The sequence below is a fragment of the Hippoglossus stenolepis genome, chromosome 1, assembly GCF_022539355.2.
Source record: "Hippoglossus stenolepis isolate QCI-W04-F060 chromosome 1, HSTE1.2, whole genome shotgun sequence".
Lineage (NCBI taxonomy): Eukaryota > Metazoa > Chordata > Actinopteri > Pleuronectiformes > Pleuronectidae > Hippoglossus > Hippoglossus stenolepis.
In genome coordinates, this window is record NC_061483.1 from 2,554,587 (window position 1) to 2,572,115 (window position 17,529).

At 44.8% G+C, this 17,529-nt stretch overlaps 1 protein-coding gene across 5 annotated transcripts in view; it reads right to left on the reverse strand.

Moving 5' to 3' along the window:
* The window catches only part of large2 (LARGE xylosyl- and glucuronyltransferase 2), a 60,040-nt gene that overhangs the window by 14,300 nt on the left and 28,211 nt on the right, over positions 1 to 17,529 (reverse strand). For 3 of the 5 annotated variants that reach the window (XM_035158897.2, XM_035158932.2, XM_035158888.2), the window contains one exon: positions 9,025 to 9,109. The gene's annotated coding sequence lies outside the window, so the exon portion shown is untranslated. Of the gene's footprint in view, positions 1 to 3,649; positions 3,829 to 9,024; positions 9,110 to 14,348; positions 14,465 to 17,529 lie in introns of those variants that run through there. The other 2 variants (XM_035158906.2, XM_035158915.2) reach the window with 2 other exon arrangements.

Genomic DNA, 17,529 nt, shown 5'->3' on the forward strand with positions numbered 1-17,529 from the left:
AAAGTGAGGGACAGTGACACTAAAAACCTCTTTCACTCGCAGCTTCTGTTGATTCTGCACAAAACGCTTACGCTCCTCTAATCGCAGCCGTAAAAACAAAAGGCTCGGCCGTCGATAGGAGGAGGAAGCGTCGGAGGACTGCGGCGCTTTGCAGCCTCCTCGCTCGTCTAATCAGAGCCGAGAGCAGCACTGCAGGGACGGCGGCGGCCGCGTGGGCTGGCGCCGGGCGGAGGCACCACTGATAACTCGGTGTCATGGCTGTAAATTAAAGGATAACACGGTGACCACAGAGACTCCGGCCGGGACTGTTCCTCTGAAAGAGTTTTACTGCGACTCGCTTACTGGAGTCTTTGTTTGTCCGTCCAGCGACAAATGACTCAAAGTTCCTGAGGTCAAACTTTGACTCTTGTCTCATCATATGGATCTCCCCCTGGTGGCTGGCTGCAGAACAGGTCATAAACACTGTCTCCTCTATGTTAGCAGATGGGACATGGACCAAACGTATAAAAGTTAAAGTAGACGTTAAATAAATATTAGTCAAAGATGGTTTCTGTCATTTTAGGTCGTTCTTATCACACTGATGCATGTTAAAGATAAGTTTAGTCATAATTAGTTATTGATGATATAAAACCGGTTGAGAACGTGTGTGGACCTCGATGCCACTGCTCCGCGGTCACGACGGCACCGACTCCAAATGACATCACCACCACAAGATGGCAGCGTTTAAGTCCAATTTATTTTAGGTTTTTTCTGGAGGAAGTGGAGACTCGTCGGCCATCTTTAGTTAAGGTCCATTATTTTCACATGGTTTTCATCGTCTGAGCCTCAGTGACCTTATCTTGTTGTGTGACGTCACTGACGCAGTGAATCGGTTTTATCTTGGTGCATTAACTCCTGATATTAAAGGATAAATAAATCATTTCCTGGGTCGTATCTCAGGCGTCTCTCCACTCAGGGAACACGCAGAATGATAATGAGATTAAGAGTTGAAAGCAGCTCTTTGGTCCGACGGTCGCCTCCCCGCTAGAACTCGAGGGCTTTTTAGCACCGAGCTAATCACAGAGGGAGAGTCCTGATGAAGAGAATAATCAGCAGACGCTTCCTGCATTAGAGGACGAGATAAGAGAGGAGATGAGTAATCTACTGCACTCACTCCATCTGCTGACCTGACAGAACCCCCCCCCCCCACACACACACACGTCCGCTCGCTCAGACCAACCTGTCATTTCCTGGGACAGACGCAGGTATGTTTGTCATGGGCAGCCTTGTTTTGTTGTCACCTTCACACATTCAACGTCACACACTGTGTTTACGATACAGTAATCTGATTACGATACAATAATCTGTTTACGATACAGTAATCTGATCGGTCGTTCAGATCCAGCTGCGTCGTGTTTCTGTCTTTGTGTTTTGAAACGTTTCTTAAAACAATATTTAAGTATTTCCTCAGCTACATGACACCCAGGTAGACGTGCTCATTTTTACACCTCAGTATTTTCACAACGCTTTAATGTGGGCGTTTGCGTCATTGTTGAAAAACATGAAAAACAACCACAGTTAGTTAGTTTCCAAACTAAAATGTAGCGTTTAAAAAGTCTCTGATATAAAACTCCGTCAGACGTAGCCATAGCCAGCCGTCTGCCATTTTCTCCATTCAAACAGAAAGACTACTATCCCCCCCCACAACTGACAACACGCCCACGCCAGACGCCATCTACAAACCAATCAGAGTCAAGTACAGGTAGACTCCGCCCACGTAGGTAATGACAACAGGACGTACGTATGTCAGACTAACTTCTTTAGTCCCTAAATTACAATGTGAAACCAGAACTAACAGATCAAATGAAACTATGGAACAAACACATGAAGCTTCAGACTCAGATCAGATGTTTCATCACATTTAACTCGTTCAGCGTCTCGGCCTCTCTGCTGCGAGCGGCTCTGGTTCCTGTCATAAATATCCACGGGACGTTCTCCTGTTCGGATTTTAATTTGGTTCCTTTGGGTCACCGAGTCGTGCTCGACTTAATCTGCTCCAGTGTCGGCGGCTCCGTGAGGTCGAGTGTATTTCTGTGTGATTTATGGGAGTAAGGTGGATTAGTGGCTTTGTGACCGAGGACGACCTTTTCATTTCATTTCCCTGCAGCTCGGCAGATACAGCCAGGAATTCATAATGATACGCTGCTCTCTCTCTCCCCGTCTGTTGCTGTGTCTCTCGCCCACAGATCTTTTCCTCCTTTTACCACACGATTCTTCCTAAAGTTAGCAGTGTGTGTGTGTGTCTGTGTGTGTGTGTGTGTGTGTACAGTGCGCGTCGTGTATGTGTGTGTACAGTGTGTTGTGTATGTGTGTGCACAGTGCATGTTGTACAGTGTGTGTGTGTACAGTGTGTGTGTCTGTGAGTACAGTTCTTGTCGTGTATGTGTGTGTGTACAGTGTGTGTTGAGTTTGTGTACGGTGCATGTTGTGTGTGTATGTACAGTGTGTTGTGTGGGTACAGTGTGTGTTGTGTGTCGTGTGACATGTGTCCGCAGCGTCACGTCCCTCCCTTCTATCTAAAGAGGATCATCGATAGACGACATTAATCTTCCTGATTGTACGTGGAATATAAAATCTAAGAGGCTTATGAAAAACCAGAGTGAACCTTGAAGTAAACACGATGCCGCTGCGATGATTGTTCTCATTTTTATCAACTGAATCATTTTCAGTTTGTAAAAACATCTCGTGTTTCTTCTGACCTGGATTTTGAGAGGATCTGATGTGATTGAGTTCATTCGTCTGTTTTACGGAAATATTTACTCCAACTGCTACGAAAAGAGAACAACACGAATTAAAGGAAAAACAATGTTGTTCCATTTGTGTAGAAACCATCAACAATAAATAAAGATGGATGACGCGTCTCCACTCCCTCCAAAAATGAAGCCATAATATTTTAGAAATGAAGTGGAGCTGTTGTATCGGGTCCCGCTGATACAAACACAAACGACAATGCCTTGATCGCCCCCTGGTGGCTGGTAGAAGTATAGGTCATAACTCCGCCTCCTCGGTGTTGGCAGATGATAAATATTTTTAAAAAATGGTTTCTGTCATTTTAGCTCATTCTTATCGCTGTGATGTTTGTTCAAGTGTTCATGTTTCTGATGAGTTTGGTTTAGGTATTTGATGATATAAAAACAGGCTGAGACTGCCTCCTGATTGGTTGAGCCCCCGACTCTTAATGACGTCTCCACCACAAGACGGCAGCGTTCGTATTTGAGATATTTAGCTTCGTTTCTCGACGGGGAGGAAGTGGAGGTGTTTTGAGTCCCAGAGACAGAAATGTTCGATTTGAACTGAATCTCTGTGGATTGAAACCACAGGAGGTGAAGTTTAACATCGCGTCTGAGTGTTCGACATCACAGCGCGTCGTGTCTCCTGCGGCGCGACGAAGGAAGCAGGTGTAAAGACGTAATAAAACCTCAAAGACAAAACAAATAAAAGTCAGCAGACGCACGAGGGATGAAACGAGGGATCTGATGAATCAACAGAAGCTGAAAGTGGAGCAGAGGTGGATTTAATCTGCAACACAACATCACAACAGAGGACGACTCAGGACGTACACACGCACACGCACACACTAACACAATCACGACTGCAGAGACAAACTCACTCATGTAGTAAAGTGGCCCAGGAGGAAGTGGGAGTGACCTTTGTCCTGTCGTCCCACCTGGATATTTCCTTTCCTAAACATGTGGTAACAAGTCCAAGTTCGGCCGCACACAGAAAACACTCTTCCTCCTCCTCTTCCTCATTCAGAGCTCTTTACCTCCGAACATCAACACCTTCTCTCCCTCTAAAAACTTCTGTCCTGATTCTTCGACCTCTGTTGCTCCTCCTCCTCCTCCTCTTCCTCCTCCCTGTGCACAAACACTCCATAAATCTCCTCCACCTCCGAGGGAACGGCTCTGATTTCATGCCCCTCTCCTCTTCCTCCCCCCGGGGGCTTCGGCTCCGTCAGACAGAGGGGAGGAGGGAGGAGAAAGAAGAGGGAGAAAGAAGCGGTGTCACCTTACATATTGTCAGGAATAAAAGAGAGGAGCTTTGTTGGGTTTTTTTTTTTTAAAGCTGTGGAATTCAAGCCGAGAAGGAGGAGGAGGGTTTGGATTATTTGTGCAGGAGAGATGAAGAAGATTAAATTCTGCACAGACGTGTTTCACCTGATCCTGACGAGCACGTGGCGCCGCTGCTTCTAAAAGTTTCATTAAATCTGAAAGTTTCATTAAATCTGAAAGTTTCATTAAATCTGTTCAGTCCAGGACAATTTGAAGTTGCAGAGAAAACCTACACAAAACGTGAACCGAAACTTTTAAATTAGTTTTCAGACATGAACTGAAGTCCGGACATTTTTCTAGAATGTTCTATATGTGCAAACAAAAATCTTTTGTTCAGTTGCTTTGCCTGTTTCTCAGTAAACATCAGATTTTCTTTGTTTTCCCAAAAACAAAACTCGGCAGCTTCCTCCCGTCTGTTTCTGTTTGAGGCTCATGAACATTTTCTCCTGGAACTCGTCTCATTTCTCTTCCTGTTGTTAGATTGATGCTTTACAACCAGATTATGACCATCTGTTAAATTTATGACCTGAACATGAAACTGAAGTTTCAGCTCAGACGTGTCCCACCTGGAGAACCTGCAAACAGTTTCTCATTTTCTACATGTGACCTCATGTTGGAGCCTGGAGGCTGGAAGTTCCACATTAACAGATGCATTGTGGGGGAGCGAACAGTAATTGCCCAGTACACAGACGGACAGGGTTTGAACCAGTCGCTGCACGTCTGAACTCACGAAGCTCTGCTGATGGATGCTTCGTTAAAGACGGAGATCAGTGGAGTGGATCCACAGGGAGCTGCTGCGTCTCCGCTGCTCTTATCTCGTCTCCGGAAACGAGTGGCGCTCTACCTGGAGCCGCCGCCTCGGGGGAAACTCAACCCTAAACACGGGCGACGCCAAGAACGTCTGTAATCTGCTGCTGTAAAGTAAAGTGTGAGCACAACTCGCTCTGTCTTCAGAGAGGTTACTCCAGGTCATTCTCAGAGACACACACATATCTGTTTTTTAATGTTGTTTCCATGAACATCACACTCACGTCTTCACAAAGTTTAATTCTCATCTCGACAGATTTAGATCACCACACACACACACACACACACACACACACACACACACACACACACACACACACACACACACACACACACACACACACACACACAAAAGAGGAAAAAGAGGCTTATATTTTTAGATTTGTCTGTATGCGGAAGAAGAGAAGTACAAGTTGTTGCTCTGCAGAGATTCTTCCTCCTCCTCCTCTTCCTCAGAGATAAAACCAGCCTTTAACCATCCGAGGTCGACATCACTTCCTGATCTTTTATTTTTCGCCCTCTCTGCTCGGTGACAGAGATCAGGTGACGCCTCCAGACGACTTCACAACTTGACATCGACACTTCGCTCCTTGTTATGGGGTCAAAGGTCACGTTTACTGGTCCACAGGGTGTTAACACTGCAGGAGGGTGGCACATAAACACCACGAGGGGGAGGTGAAAAGACAAAAGCTCCCGGACAGTTGGGTGAGGAGGGGGTGGTGTCTGGTCTCCCCCTCGCACCTGCTGCACCTCCTCCTCCCTCCTCCTGAAAGTGAAGTGTCCACAGCTTCTGTCTGTGAATTCTCGTCTTCACTCTGCACCACAGACCGTTTATGAAAAGTTCTGCGCTCAAACTATAAAAAGTGACGGAATATTGTAGAAGAGTTTGAGGACGAACAACTAACGACAAGGAATAATTCTGAAGTATCGACACAGGACAAGAGAACACAACATTACACACACACACACACACACGTGTATAACGGGCAGTTCACGTGTTTATATACTATATATATTCTTCCCTCTGTATTTTATATATTTAATTTCTATTTTATTGCATATTTTCCTTTTATTTTGTAATTTCACCTGATCTTTTCTCTTCCTCTTTTTGCCTCTAACTCAACCCCGCTGCTGTTACGTGATTATTTCACATGCAGTGTTATACATATTATTATTATACATGTATACATTTAAAGTTGATCTCATTTTATTATTATTATTTATTAAAAACAGAATAAAACATAATTAGCCTATCAGTCTAATTGTGTAAATGTGTCAGACTGAGACAAAAAAGTTCATTTTCATGCTTTTCACCTCACGGCAGCTGTTTGCAGACATGAAATGAAAATGTCCAGAAACTTTGTCTTTCACACATGAAGGACGCAGCAGGACATCGTCCCGGTCAAAGACACTGAAGTACTCTACTGTTGAAGTGTGAACCTCAGCTACTGCGAAATAATATTGACATGATATCAATAGACGTGATTATTTCAGTGTTCGAACATCTGAATGACAAAAATCCAGAGAGGATGTTTGAGACGTCCGAAACAGAAACACTGAGCTGTGATTCACAGAGTGTACTTGAACGTCACGTGTCTCAGGCATTTTCCTCCTGAGACAAAGTGACCGTGAGACGTTTGCTGCCTGTAAATGATCAACGAGGTCAAACACACCGAGCTGGTGGTGATAGAAACACTGTGATACGAACAGGTTACTCTGTCAGAACATGTTCACACATCCTGTCCACACAAACTCATAATGAAACTCACTGTATAATATGGATTATCTAATTGTCCCATTGAAACCAGTTTGATCTGCCCAACAGTTGAACCTGAAATTTGGATCCTGACGTGACGTCTTCACATTAATATTCCAGATGTGACCAGAGGTTGGACACTGGTCCCAACAAGGTGTGATGAACACACAGTGTGTAAACATGTGCTCGCTCTCCCTCCGAGCTTCCTCCCACACGACTGTATAAATAATACGACAATCGACAGATACACTCGCACACAAGAGCTCTTCATGTTTCTGTGCTCTGACTGCCCACACACACGCACACGCACACACACACACACACACACGCGTGCACACACACACACACGCACACTATATTATTCAGCTCCAGGACAGTGTATTAAAAGTAAACAGCTGCTGTTTATTTATCTGCACGAATAAAGAATAAAGGTTGATTATTTCAAACTGTTCATATCCATAAATATCTGTGAGCGTCACCACATAACGATTGTTCTACTTGAAAAATAAACTTATTTTCTTGGACAAAAAAAAGAATAAAAAGAAATAAAGTAAAATTCGTGTGAATGCGGCTTTTCTCTTTTGGTTCTTCTCCACTGCAACGATTTACTGAAATGTGACGTATCAGTGAACCGAGTGAACGAGCTTCACGTCCTGAATCATTATTTAGCTGCTCGTTTCTGTTGTGTCGCTTGTTGTGACACCAACATGACCCGGCCCACCGCTGGGCCAAACCATTCTGACAACAACAACTAATAATAACCAGAGGAAATCACTTTAAACCCCAAACATGTCTGACTGGTCACAAACCAAAAAGAAACTAAAGAGTCACATTCACACAGTTCATTTATATTCTTACATCTGTTCTCAGACGTTTTCCTGAAATGTTCTGCAGCAGGTTTTTTTTTTTTTGCTATTTTTTTTCACAGATTTTGAAATTTCATTGTACCTGAGTATGAAGACAATAAAGATCTTTGAATCGTTTTCTTCTCTTCATTCAGGAGCTTCATCAGAACTTATAGATTAAAGACTCAATCAGAACCCTGCAGCGCTCGTGTGTGTGTGTGTGTGTGTGTGTGTGTGTGTGTGTGTGTGTCACACATCAATTATTAAAAGCTTTTCACTGTAAGAATCACACGTTGTCACAACTGATATAGAAGATGTTCCACAGAGGGCGTCATCGCTCACCCTCTGTGGGTGTGAGGACAGCAAAGCACTATGGGATGTCGGTGCTGTTCAGAGTAAATCATTCAAACTTGTAGACACGAACGAACCAGGTAGGATGAACACAAGGTTTTACAAAAAGCTCTGAACACAAACAATAAGAAGCGACAGAATATTGTAGAGGAGTTTGAGGACGACTCACTAACGACAAAGAATAATTCTGAAGTATCAGCACAAGAGAACACAACATCACACACACACACACGCACGTTCACAACAGGGACTAATGAACTAATGAAGCGAGTTGTGTTCAGTTTGTGTTTTCACGTCAGTTGGATTCTGCAGCTTCACTTCACCTCTTCACCTTCAACCTCTCAGGTCAGAAAAGTGTCTGTGCCGGAGCTCATTAAACAGGAAGCCTCCCACACGACCTCATCAGCTCATCACATGACCGCTGAGCTCTGCTATCCGTCCAATCAGAGGAGGGCGTGGCACAATGGCGGGGTCAGAGGCCAGGGGATTAGGTGTGGGAGAGCGAGGCATTGTGGGTGAGCACCCTGTGGCCATGACAGGTCACCTGCGTGTGTGTCCTTTTAAAAGCTCATTAAAAATCGTACAGGTCATTTGAAGCCGCGAGCAGATCACATCAATCAGAGGCGTCTCATTTGTGCAGACACACACACACACAGTCTGAATCCACACAATCAATAGGTATTTTTTGTTAACAACAGCTAAATATGAAAGTGTTTTAAAGCTGTTTTCAGATACTTTCTTTTTCTTAACGTATATATTTCTTTTGACTCGTCTGAACGCTGCTGTGTCAACATCCTTATTTCCCAGCTTCAGACTAAAGAGGATGAGAAAAGAGCAGAGAAGTAAAACGACCTTAAACAACCACGGATGACCTCTGTCTGAGTTCCACACTGACACTGAAAACCAGTCACATCAACGTGACCTCAGAGGAACCGACAACAAAGAGAGAAAATTACGCTTTAGAGAGTTTGACGCCTCCGCACATCAGCCACGTCTTTCTGATTCCTTCATGTCTCCGAGACTCAGACAGACACCGAAACCTGTTATTGTCTCCACACGACGGATTTACACACTTCACATGCATCGGTTTCCGACAACGACGGCAGAACCTCCTCACGCGCCCACACACCGCCCCCGAGCAGGAGAGAAACCACAAGCAACACTCGCTCCTCACCAGATTCACAGATGGAAACTCCAAGTGTGGGAGAAGATGGAGGAGCCGCTCGGACGCCGTCACCGAGTCCGACAGGAAACCCCGTCTGGAAAACATGATAAACATAAAACAACGTATGAGACGACAAATGAAACGAAACAACATGAAATAATTTTGAGACATTAAATATAAAATCAACCACGAAAACTTCTGGTTTGAACTGAAATGTCGACCAAACAGTGTAAATAAAGGTTTTCCGTCAATGTTCATTCTGCATCCTCCGTCACCGGGAGGAAACTTCAGGGTGCACACTCCGTGTTGAGCAAAGGTCAAAGGTCATAAGGCTTCACTCACACTGGAGCTGCATATTTAACCTTTGACCTCTGCAGTAGAAATGTTTGCTTCACGTCTTTAAAATCTCTACAAGCTCAGCTCAAAGGTTTTAAAGAGTAATAAAAGATAAAAATACTGACGCCTGGTATTTTCATTAGTTTACACATTTAACATCCAAAAGATTCGTAAATAAACAACTAAATAATAACTGAATATTTCTTAACCCTCCATCAGTGATTTGAAGTTTGAACATTTTTCTCTGCTCCTCTGCGTCATTAATACGTTTGTCACCACAATGTAACGACGACATCACGAGCGCACAACGTGAAGAGGTAGAAGACAGAGGCCTTGATAAAAAAAAAAGGATATTCTAAATATATTTCATTTTACATTTAAACACGATCGTGTGAACAATCTCCTGCAGTGAGTTTGGGGCCACCAGCAGGGGGCGCCAGTTTCAGATGGTAAAAAAAAAATACTGCAGCTAAAACCACACAACGCAAAAGTTCATTTTAACGAAAAATCCAGATCCAAGAATCAGCTCCGAAAAAACAGTTTCATCTCTTTGAGTTTGTAAAGAGATTGGTCTGTCGTGCTTCTAGCTTAGCTTAGCATAAAGCATATTATTAAGCATTAGCATATCAAACTGCTGCCTTTGTGTGTGTGTGTGTGGTGGGGGGTCCTGGTCTGTTGTTGGTCAGTTAACTGCTCTGCGACGACTCGATGTGAGAAACAACAGAGGCCATTAAAGCTGATGGGTGTACTTACTCTAATAACATCTGGTTTCCTCCACATATAAACAGTTGTATCATTGTAAAATCCAGAATTTAACTGAACAGCTGGTCGCAATGACAACAGGGTCAGAAACACTCGTGATGGATTCTCCATGTTGGGTTCTACTCTGGTAGCTGAGGCTGATGCTGGTTATGGAAGGAGGTCACGTGACAGGAGGCTGACCAATCAGAGAGAGCTATGTACTGACGGAAAAGATCCAATCACAGTTTTCCAACTAAAGCATTTTCTTTTCTCGAGAAGTGTAGACGGAGAGTTTTCAAACGAACACGCTGTAATGTGTTGGATCCCGTTCAGACTGCGTATTAACATCCGACCTGATCACAGCTGTGAGTTCAGGGCTGAACCTCAATACGTCCTGAGATCTTACAAGTCAAGACACTCTGGGCCGTTTCCTCAGATAAATATATCATTACAAGAAAACATGAACCAGCGTTCAAATCATTTACACTTCGAATAAGTAATTACATTCAAAATCTGAATACTAAACTGAGACTCCGATAAAAAACAGAACAGTCGGATCAGCTGTTGAGTCTGTAACAGAACACATGAAGAAATCACACCATCACGACACTTTCAGTGGAAGTGACTCCATCAGCATCACAAACACCAACATGAGTGTGAGGTCAGTTCTCATCGTCCTGTCGCCACACAAACTGCAGCTGTGAGAAAAGCTTCAAAACCACAGAAGACACTACGACAAATGTTCTGCACATCAACGACCAACGGAACCACTGACATGTTCTGGAGGTTCTGTGTGTGAGAACACAAATGGAACTGTGACAAATGGAACTTTTCCTGCAGCAGGACAATGTGTGGAAGCTTCGCAGTGAGCGAGTGGACGTGTTGATGAGGTTTCTAACACGTGACGGACGTGAAACTGGAAGAACACAAACATCTCAGGATGAAGAAGAGGAGCCGTACACGTAGAAGACGAAGACGTCAACTTGGAAACACGAGGAGGTTCCAGATCTTTTGGTGATGAGGGCCGCGCCGGTGTGGATGAGCTGAAAACAACAACACTGATCTTTCCACAGCAGAGTTTATACGTCATGTCCGGCCTCCTGCTGCTCTACAGGCTCCGCCCCTCGCCTGGATGTTCCCCACATGTTCCTGTTGGTGTGAAGGAGTCGGACCCGACAACCTGCTGCTGCTGCCTCGAAGGAGAAACCCTGACTACAGGAAAGTGTCCAGCCACTTTTCTGAGTTCCTGAGTTTACAGAGTTCCTTCTCATCAACCTTTGCACCACAGAGAGCTTCTCCACGGGTCAGTCAGATAACGCTCTCTCCCTCTCTCCTCTCAACACGTGCTGCAGCTCTGGACGGAAAAATCATCTGCATCGATTGTTTCTCAGTAAAGTGGCGTCCGTCTCTGACCTGGACGAACAGTGGAGCGGTGAGATGCTGCTGGAATATTCTCAGCACGTCGTGGACGAGGCCGCGGGCGCCGAGCGCAGATACCGGCATGAGTTTCGATTTTGAACAGTTGAATTCTCAGAGCGGCTGAAAGAGTCGAAGACGCTGCTGCTGGTGAGAAGTGAGGAGGAGGAGCTGAGATAAGAAAGATTTCCAGATGAGTTCAGGGACTTTGGGAGGGAGTCGAGCTTCGGTTGGGGGGGGGGTTAAAAGCTTTAACTTCACTTCTTCTTCTGTTTGACGTACACGACAGAAACGTGGAGCAGATCTTCTCCTTCGTGGCTTAAATATGAAGTGATGCTAAAGTGATTTTCACACGAATGTTCAACACTAAATAAATATGAATAATATCTGAATGAAAACAGAAAAACTCCAGGAACTGGTTCTGCTGAAAAAACACGTGCACACACACACACACACACAGATATCTGAATGCACGATTAACCCGGCGACTCGCACTCCGCTGCTGCTTCAGTAACTGGTGGAGCTGCAGAGCGTTTTCGAGCGAGTGGTTGAGAATAATGAGGTTATCTCAGCGTCGCTCCACGCCTCATTACACCCCCTCCCAGATATCCCAGCACCACCACACCCAGCAGCACCACTGCAGCACCCACGAGGCAGAAAATATGTTTTTTAAGTAAATTTGTCATCGTTTGTCTTCTTCTGAGGAACATTTAGAGAAACGTGCGGCTCAGTTTAGACTTTCTGTGTGAAAACTAACAATGTGCCCCTGTGTTGGAACTGAGGAGAGAAAAGAAAAACTAAATCAATTCAGTTCTACAAACCGCTGTAAAACAAATGATTCATATTCTGATCATCATCAAAGCTGCAATTTACTGTTTTTATTTTATTATTTTCATTCTCAGATTTTTTACAGGCTATTCAAATTCATAAATTTGATTTCAAACATGAACTGAAGTCCAGAAAAGTCTATGAAACTTGGAATAAAGGTCTTTTATTAAAACATTTGTAGTTGCCAGAGGGACTCTATAGCGCCCCCTGTAGCTAAAAGGCTAATGTATACAGTGTCTCTGGATACTTTACCACCTCAGCGAGGCGAAGATGATCCGATTCAGTTCTTACACTGATTTTAGAAACAGTGTCGAGCTCTGTTACGTTTTCTCCACACACACACACACACACACACACACACACACACACACACACACACACACACACACACACACACACACACACACACACACACACACACACACACACACACACACACACACACACAGTCCTCCCTCCTCCCGACTGGGTGACGAACACCCACGGAGACGAGCTGCTGCCGTCGACCTTCCTCCAGTTACTCTGGACATCAGATTCACTTCAACACAGTTTCAACTGAGTCACTGAGTCAGGCTCATGACTTTCACCAACAGTCTCTTAAATTGCAAACACACTCATAAATATCAGTCCTCTAAATATGTCGGATTTGTTTCATAACGATAATGTTTAAAAATGTTCCATCTCACAATGTTCCTGGATCAGCACCAAAATTTAATGAATTATTCTCTTCACCAAACCAAGTTTACTGGAAAACTGCTGACAAACCAACAAACAAACACACGTAACTCAGAAAATGTGTTGCTGTTGTAAACGCGTCTGTCCAGAGAACGTCCCGCTGTGTTGTGCAGAGTGAAGACCCGCTGCAGAGAGACGATCCATCACGCTCAATATTCTGGTGCCTGTAATTAGATTTGTCACAGTCACATTCTGATAACGAGGCGCTGCAGTCGTGAGACACTCAGACGATTCAGATGCGGAAAAGCTTTTATTCCACAAATCAGATCGTGAGGACGTGAGCAAACAACGATGCTGCGTTGATGTGAAGGAAGTCGATTCCGGCATTTTAACAAAAAAATTAATCACTGATTTAAACTGTTCGACATCCTGAGGCCAAAAATCGAAACTGCGACTGATCAGGATGTGATTTTTATAAGAGACACAGCAAAGTGATTCTGCGTCTTCCTGAAAGACGTGTGACCACACAGGAGATCAAGCAGAGCGCCGATCTCGTGTCAAAACTTCACCCTCACGAGTCGAGTGAGGAAACGAAGCAAACGAGCGCCGCGGCCGTCTCCAGCTGATCCGTCATCAGCTGTCAGGCTGGACGTTCACAAGAGGAGCTGTCAGTCAGATGCATTCTGGGAGCAAAGTTCGGCTCCAGTCGGACTGACGGGAGCCGACAGGACGGATGACGAGTCGTCTCCCGGGTTTCAGAGGAGAACTCACAGCAGCTCTGAAGCACGACACAGACCGATTTAAACTTTAACCCTACACTGCTGCATAAAGTGTCCAATAGGAAGTATTATCATTATAATATATTCAAATATAAATATGATATACTATCATGAATATACATGAAGTGTTTAGTTTATTAGGAACATCTGGATAAATCTCGTTCCTGCAGACGTGGAACCGGTTGGTTCATGTCTCATGTGCCTCTGTGATTCAGATGATTGACGTCAACAATAAAAACACGTGTCTGTAAAAGCAACAGAAATTCTACCGCATCACTAAACTGTGACATCATCACTGACCTCCACGCTGAGTTCTGTTTACTGACGAGTCACTGACGCCAGAGAAGCAGACTCGTGAACTGATGATGACTCAATCTATTAATCCATCATCTGTGTTTTACAATATATTTTCCATCCACTCTGAACCACGTCTGTGGCTGCAGCTTCTGAACAGGCCAGAAAATATCAATCAATAAATCTCTGTTGCAGCGTCATGGATGAAATGAAAAGTTCGACAGGAAGTTGCAGCCTAAGCGCGGCTCAGTGTCAGCGTCTTACCTGGAGCGGCGAGGGCGAAGCGTCGGCACAGGAACGTCAGAGTGACGTCATGAACTCGTGGTGAAGTAAAATCCTCCTGAGAGCTACGGCCTCACGGCGTCTCCTCAACAGCTGATCTGAATACGAAGAGGCCGACGACGGAGACAAAAGAGAGAGGGGGCGCCGACACCCCACCCCCAGCACCCCCTCCCTCATCCTCCATTCATACGGCCCTGCAGGAGTCCACCCCCACACCGGAGCCTTCTTAATGTGGGAGCATGTGGAGAAGCAGCGAGTCGGACACAGGCCATTAGAGATAACCAACACCCCCAACTACTCAGCACTGGATTATACAGGGGCTTTTCTCCCCCCATTAAAACCATGAGATTAATATGAAAGAATCCATTTGTCCTGCGGAGACACAGAATGTAAGTCAACAAGAGAACAACACGTCTTCCATCAGGAGCCTCCAACAAAAGTAAGAAATATATTCATGTTCCATTATTTACATGCGAACAACAGACTTTCACAGCACAGACACAAACCCAACACCCCTGACAAGTGGTTTTCAGACGTGAACTCTGGAGACGGACTCTCGGGTCCAGACTTTCACACATGGACAAATCCACAGGAGATTCTCCGCTCAGACACATTCACAACAATATGTAAATCTCAGCATGGAAACCTCAACGTGGGCGTCCTCTATGTGTTCGGCTCCACTTTTTCCTCCTGAGATGTTTGTATTCTTCAGTTTGTTTCCAGTAGAGTCAGTTAGCAAGAGAACAACACGTGTCACATCAGAAGCGTCCATGTTTTTATCAGAATTCAATATGACACTTCCATATTATTTTATATCCCCAATATGTTTATTGGCAACAGCCCCTGAAAATCCGCCAGGTTCTAGTTTCCATCCATCCAGTGTTTCTGCTGCTGATTCACGGAGCTGCAGTTTTACTTCACTCAAGCTGTTTTCAGACGTGCACTGAACTCAGGAGGATCTCCGGATCTTCACCGGAGGGGCTTGATGCAAGAACACAAGTGAGAGGCTCAGGACTTTCCCTGGAGGTTCTCCGGCCAGTCCCCCAGTAAAAAGTCCAGATAATGCCTGAATGAGCTGGAGACACTACGCAGGATTCACTGCGAGCGAGTGGGGCGTGTTGATGACGTCTTAAATATCACAACAACACTTTCAACAGAAGCTCACGACTGAATAAATGACAATAAAGCTCCTGTCAACACACGTTTTCACAACCTGCCACAAATCAAAACCGAACCTGCACGACTGAGCTGTCAAAGCTGCGGTAAATCGAGTTTGACTCCCACTGGCTTAACACATCATAGACGTGACCTGTGGAGACGTCCAGAGAATTGGCTACGGAGTTTACCCAGAGTTTGCCTTTCACACACGCATTTTCTCCGGAGCAGTCAAACCAGACAAAAGTGAGGTTGCTCTCTCTCTCCTTTGCTTCCAACATAAGTTGGCTGAGGGCCTGTGTGCTGCAAACATCCAGAAACATCTGCAATGCCCCCTTCAGGATGGAGGCATCAATAACATGCTGCTTATCTTCGTGAGAGTCTCTCCCAAGGTGTCACCTCATCACGCCAGAACCAGGACGGCAACTCCCACACAAAACACTGAACATCTTATCGGAAGCATTCCTGCAGAGACCTTCAGACCTCAGCTCAACCATCAAATGTATAAAAGTTCAAATTCTGACAGTGTGGTTGAAAGTATTTAAATTAGTTTATCTTGTTACATTACGCATGATTTAATATTTGTATTGTAATCATTATAAACATGACTTGTTTTCCCTCCTCGAACTGAACGAGGATGAAGAAGAAGATTCATCAGTTTCCTGTTGTTCACTTTGTGATGATTCCAGATTCTTTACATGATCAACCACACACACACACACACACACACACACACACACACACACACACACACACACACACACACACACACACACACACACACACACACACACACACACACACACACACACACACACACACACACACACACACACACACACTTTGGTAAAGTTGTTAAATCTGGGAGCTGAGCAGTCATGAGTCAATGAAACGAGATGGAGCTAAGGCGTGAAGCGTGGTCCGCTCCACCTACACCCTCGATTTTATTCTTAAAGCTTCCGGTTGCACAACAGCAGCAGCAAAGGGAGGTCGAGCTGATACAACAGCAGCAGGGGGAGGTCGAGCTGATACAACAGCAGCAGGGGGAGGTCGAGCTGATACAACAGCAGCAGCAGGGATGTCTTCAGACGACACCGTAACAGGACGCCAAACCTTCAGGCAACAGTCTCAATTAAAGAGGGAGTGTGGTTAAATCTGGTTAATGTCTCCCTCTGCCTGGTCAAATGCTGGATTTATTTCTCAGCGAGGCCACGGGCTGTAAATACATCCGTAATTACCCACACTGCCGTCAGGTGGGGTTAATGGGGAAACCATTAGCAGAGCGAGGACAGAGGGAGGTAGAGGAGGTGGAGAATTCAGCTGTGAGCAGAGTCAGACGACATTAGTGGTTAATTGAGGTTATTATGAATCTGTCTGACACAATTAACGCTCGCAGACAGTTCGGGAATTAAAACTGGACGAAATTAAATATAAAGCAGAACACAGTCATAAAAATAAGTTTTTCTTTCACTTTTAGGAAATGTTTCTCAAACGGGAGGAAATTGTGACATCTCCCAAAGCGTCTCGATTGCCCTCTGGTGGCTGGCTGCAGAATAAAACATAAACCCTGCCCTCTCCATGTTAGCAGATGGATCAAACTTTAAAAAATGAAGTGTTCAAGTTTGGTTTTAATTAGTTATTTCCATCCATCCATCGTCTTCTGCTCATCCAGGCTCAGGTTGTGGGGGGGGGGGTAAACCACTAAGTGGGGTATCCCAGACCTCCCGCTCCCTAGCAACACTTCCCAGCTCCTCCTGGCTGATCCTGAGTCATTCCCAGGCCTATTCACAAACTGAGGTGCAGCTGCTGTCTTTCTTTCGCTTTTAACTTTCATTTATCTTTTCTTTCTTCCTCTTTCTTTACGTTAATCACAGAGTCCACCACCTGTCCCCGTGGCAACAGGTCACACAGCATCGAGGACGCATCACAACGATCAGTGATCGTAGAGAATAATCACAATGTACACAAACGACTCTGCAATTAATCTGTTACACTACAGAGTGAGTCA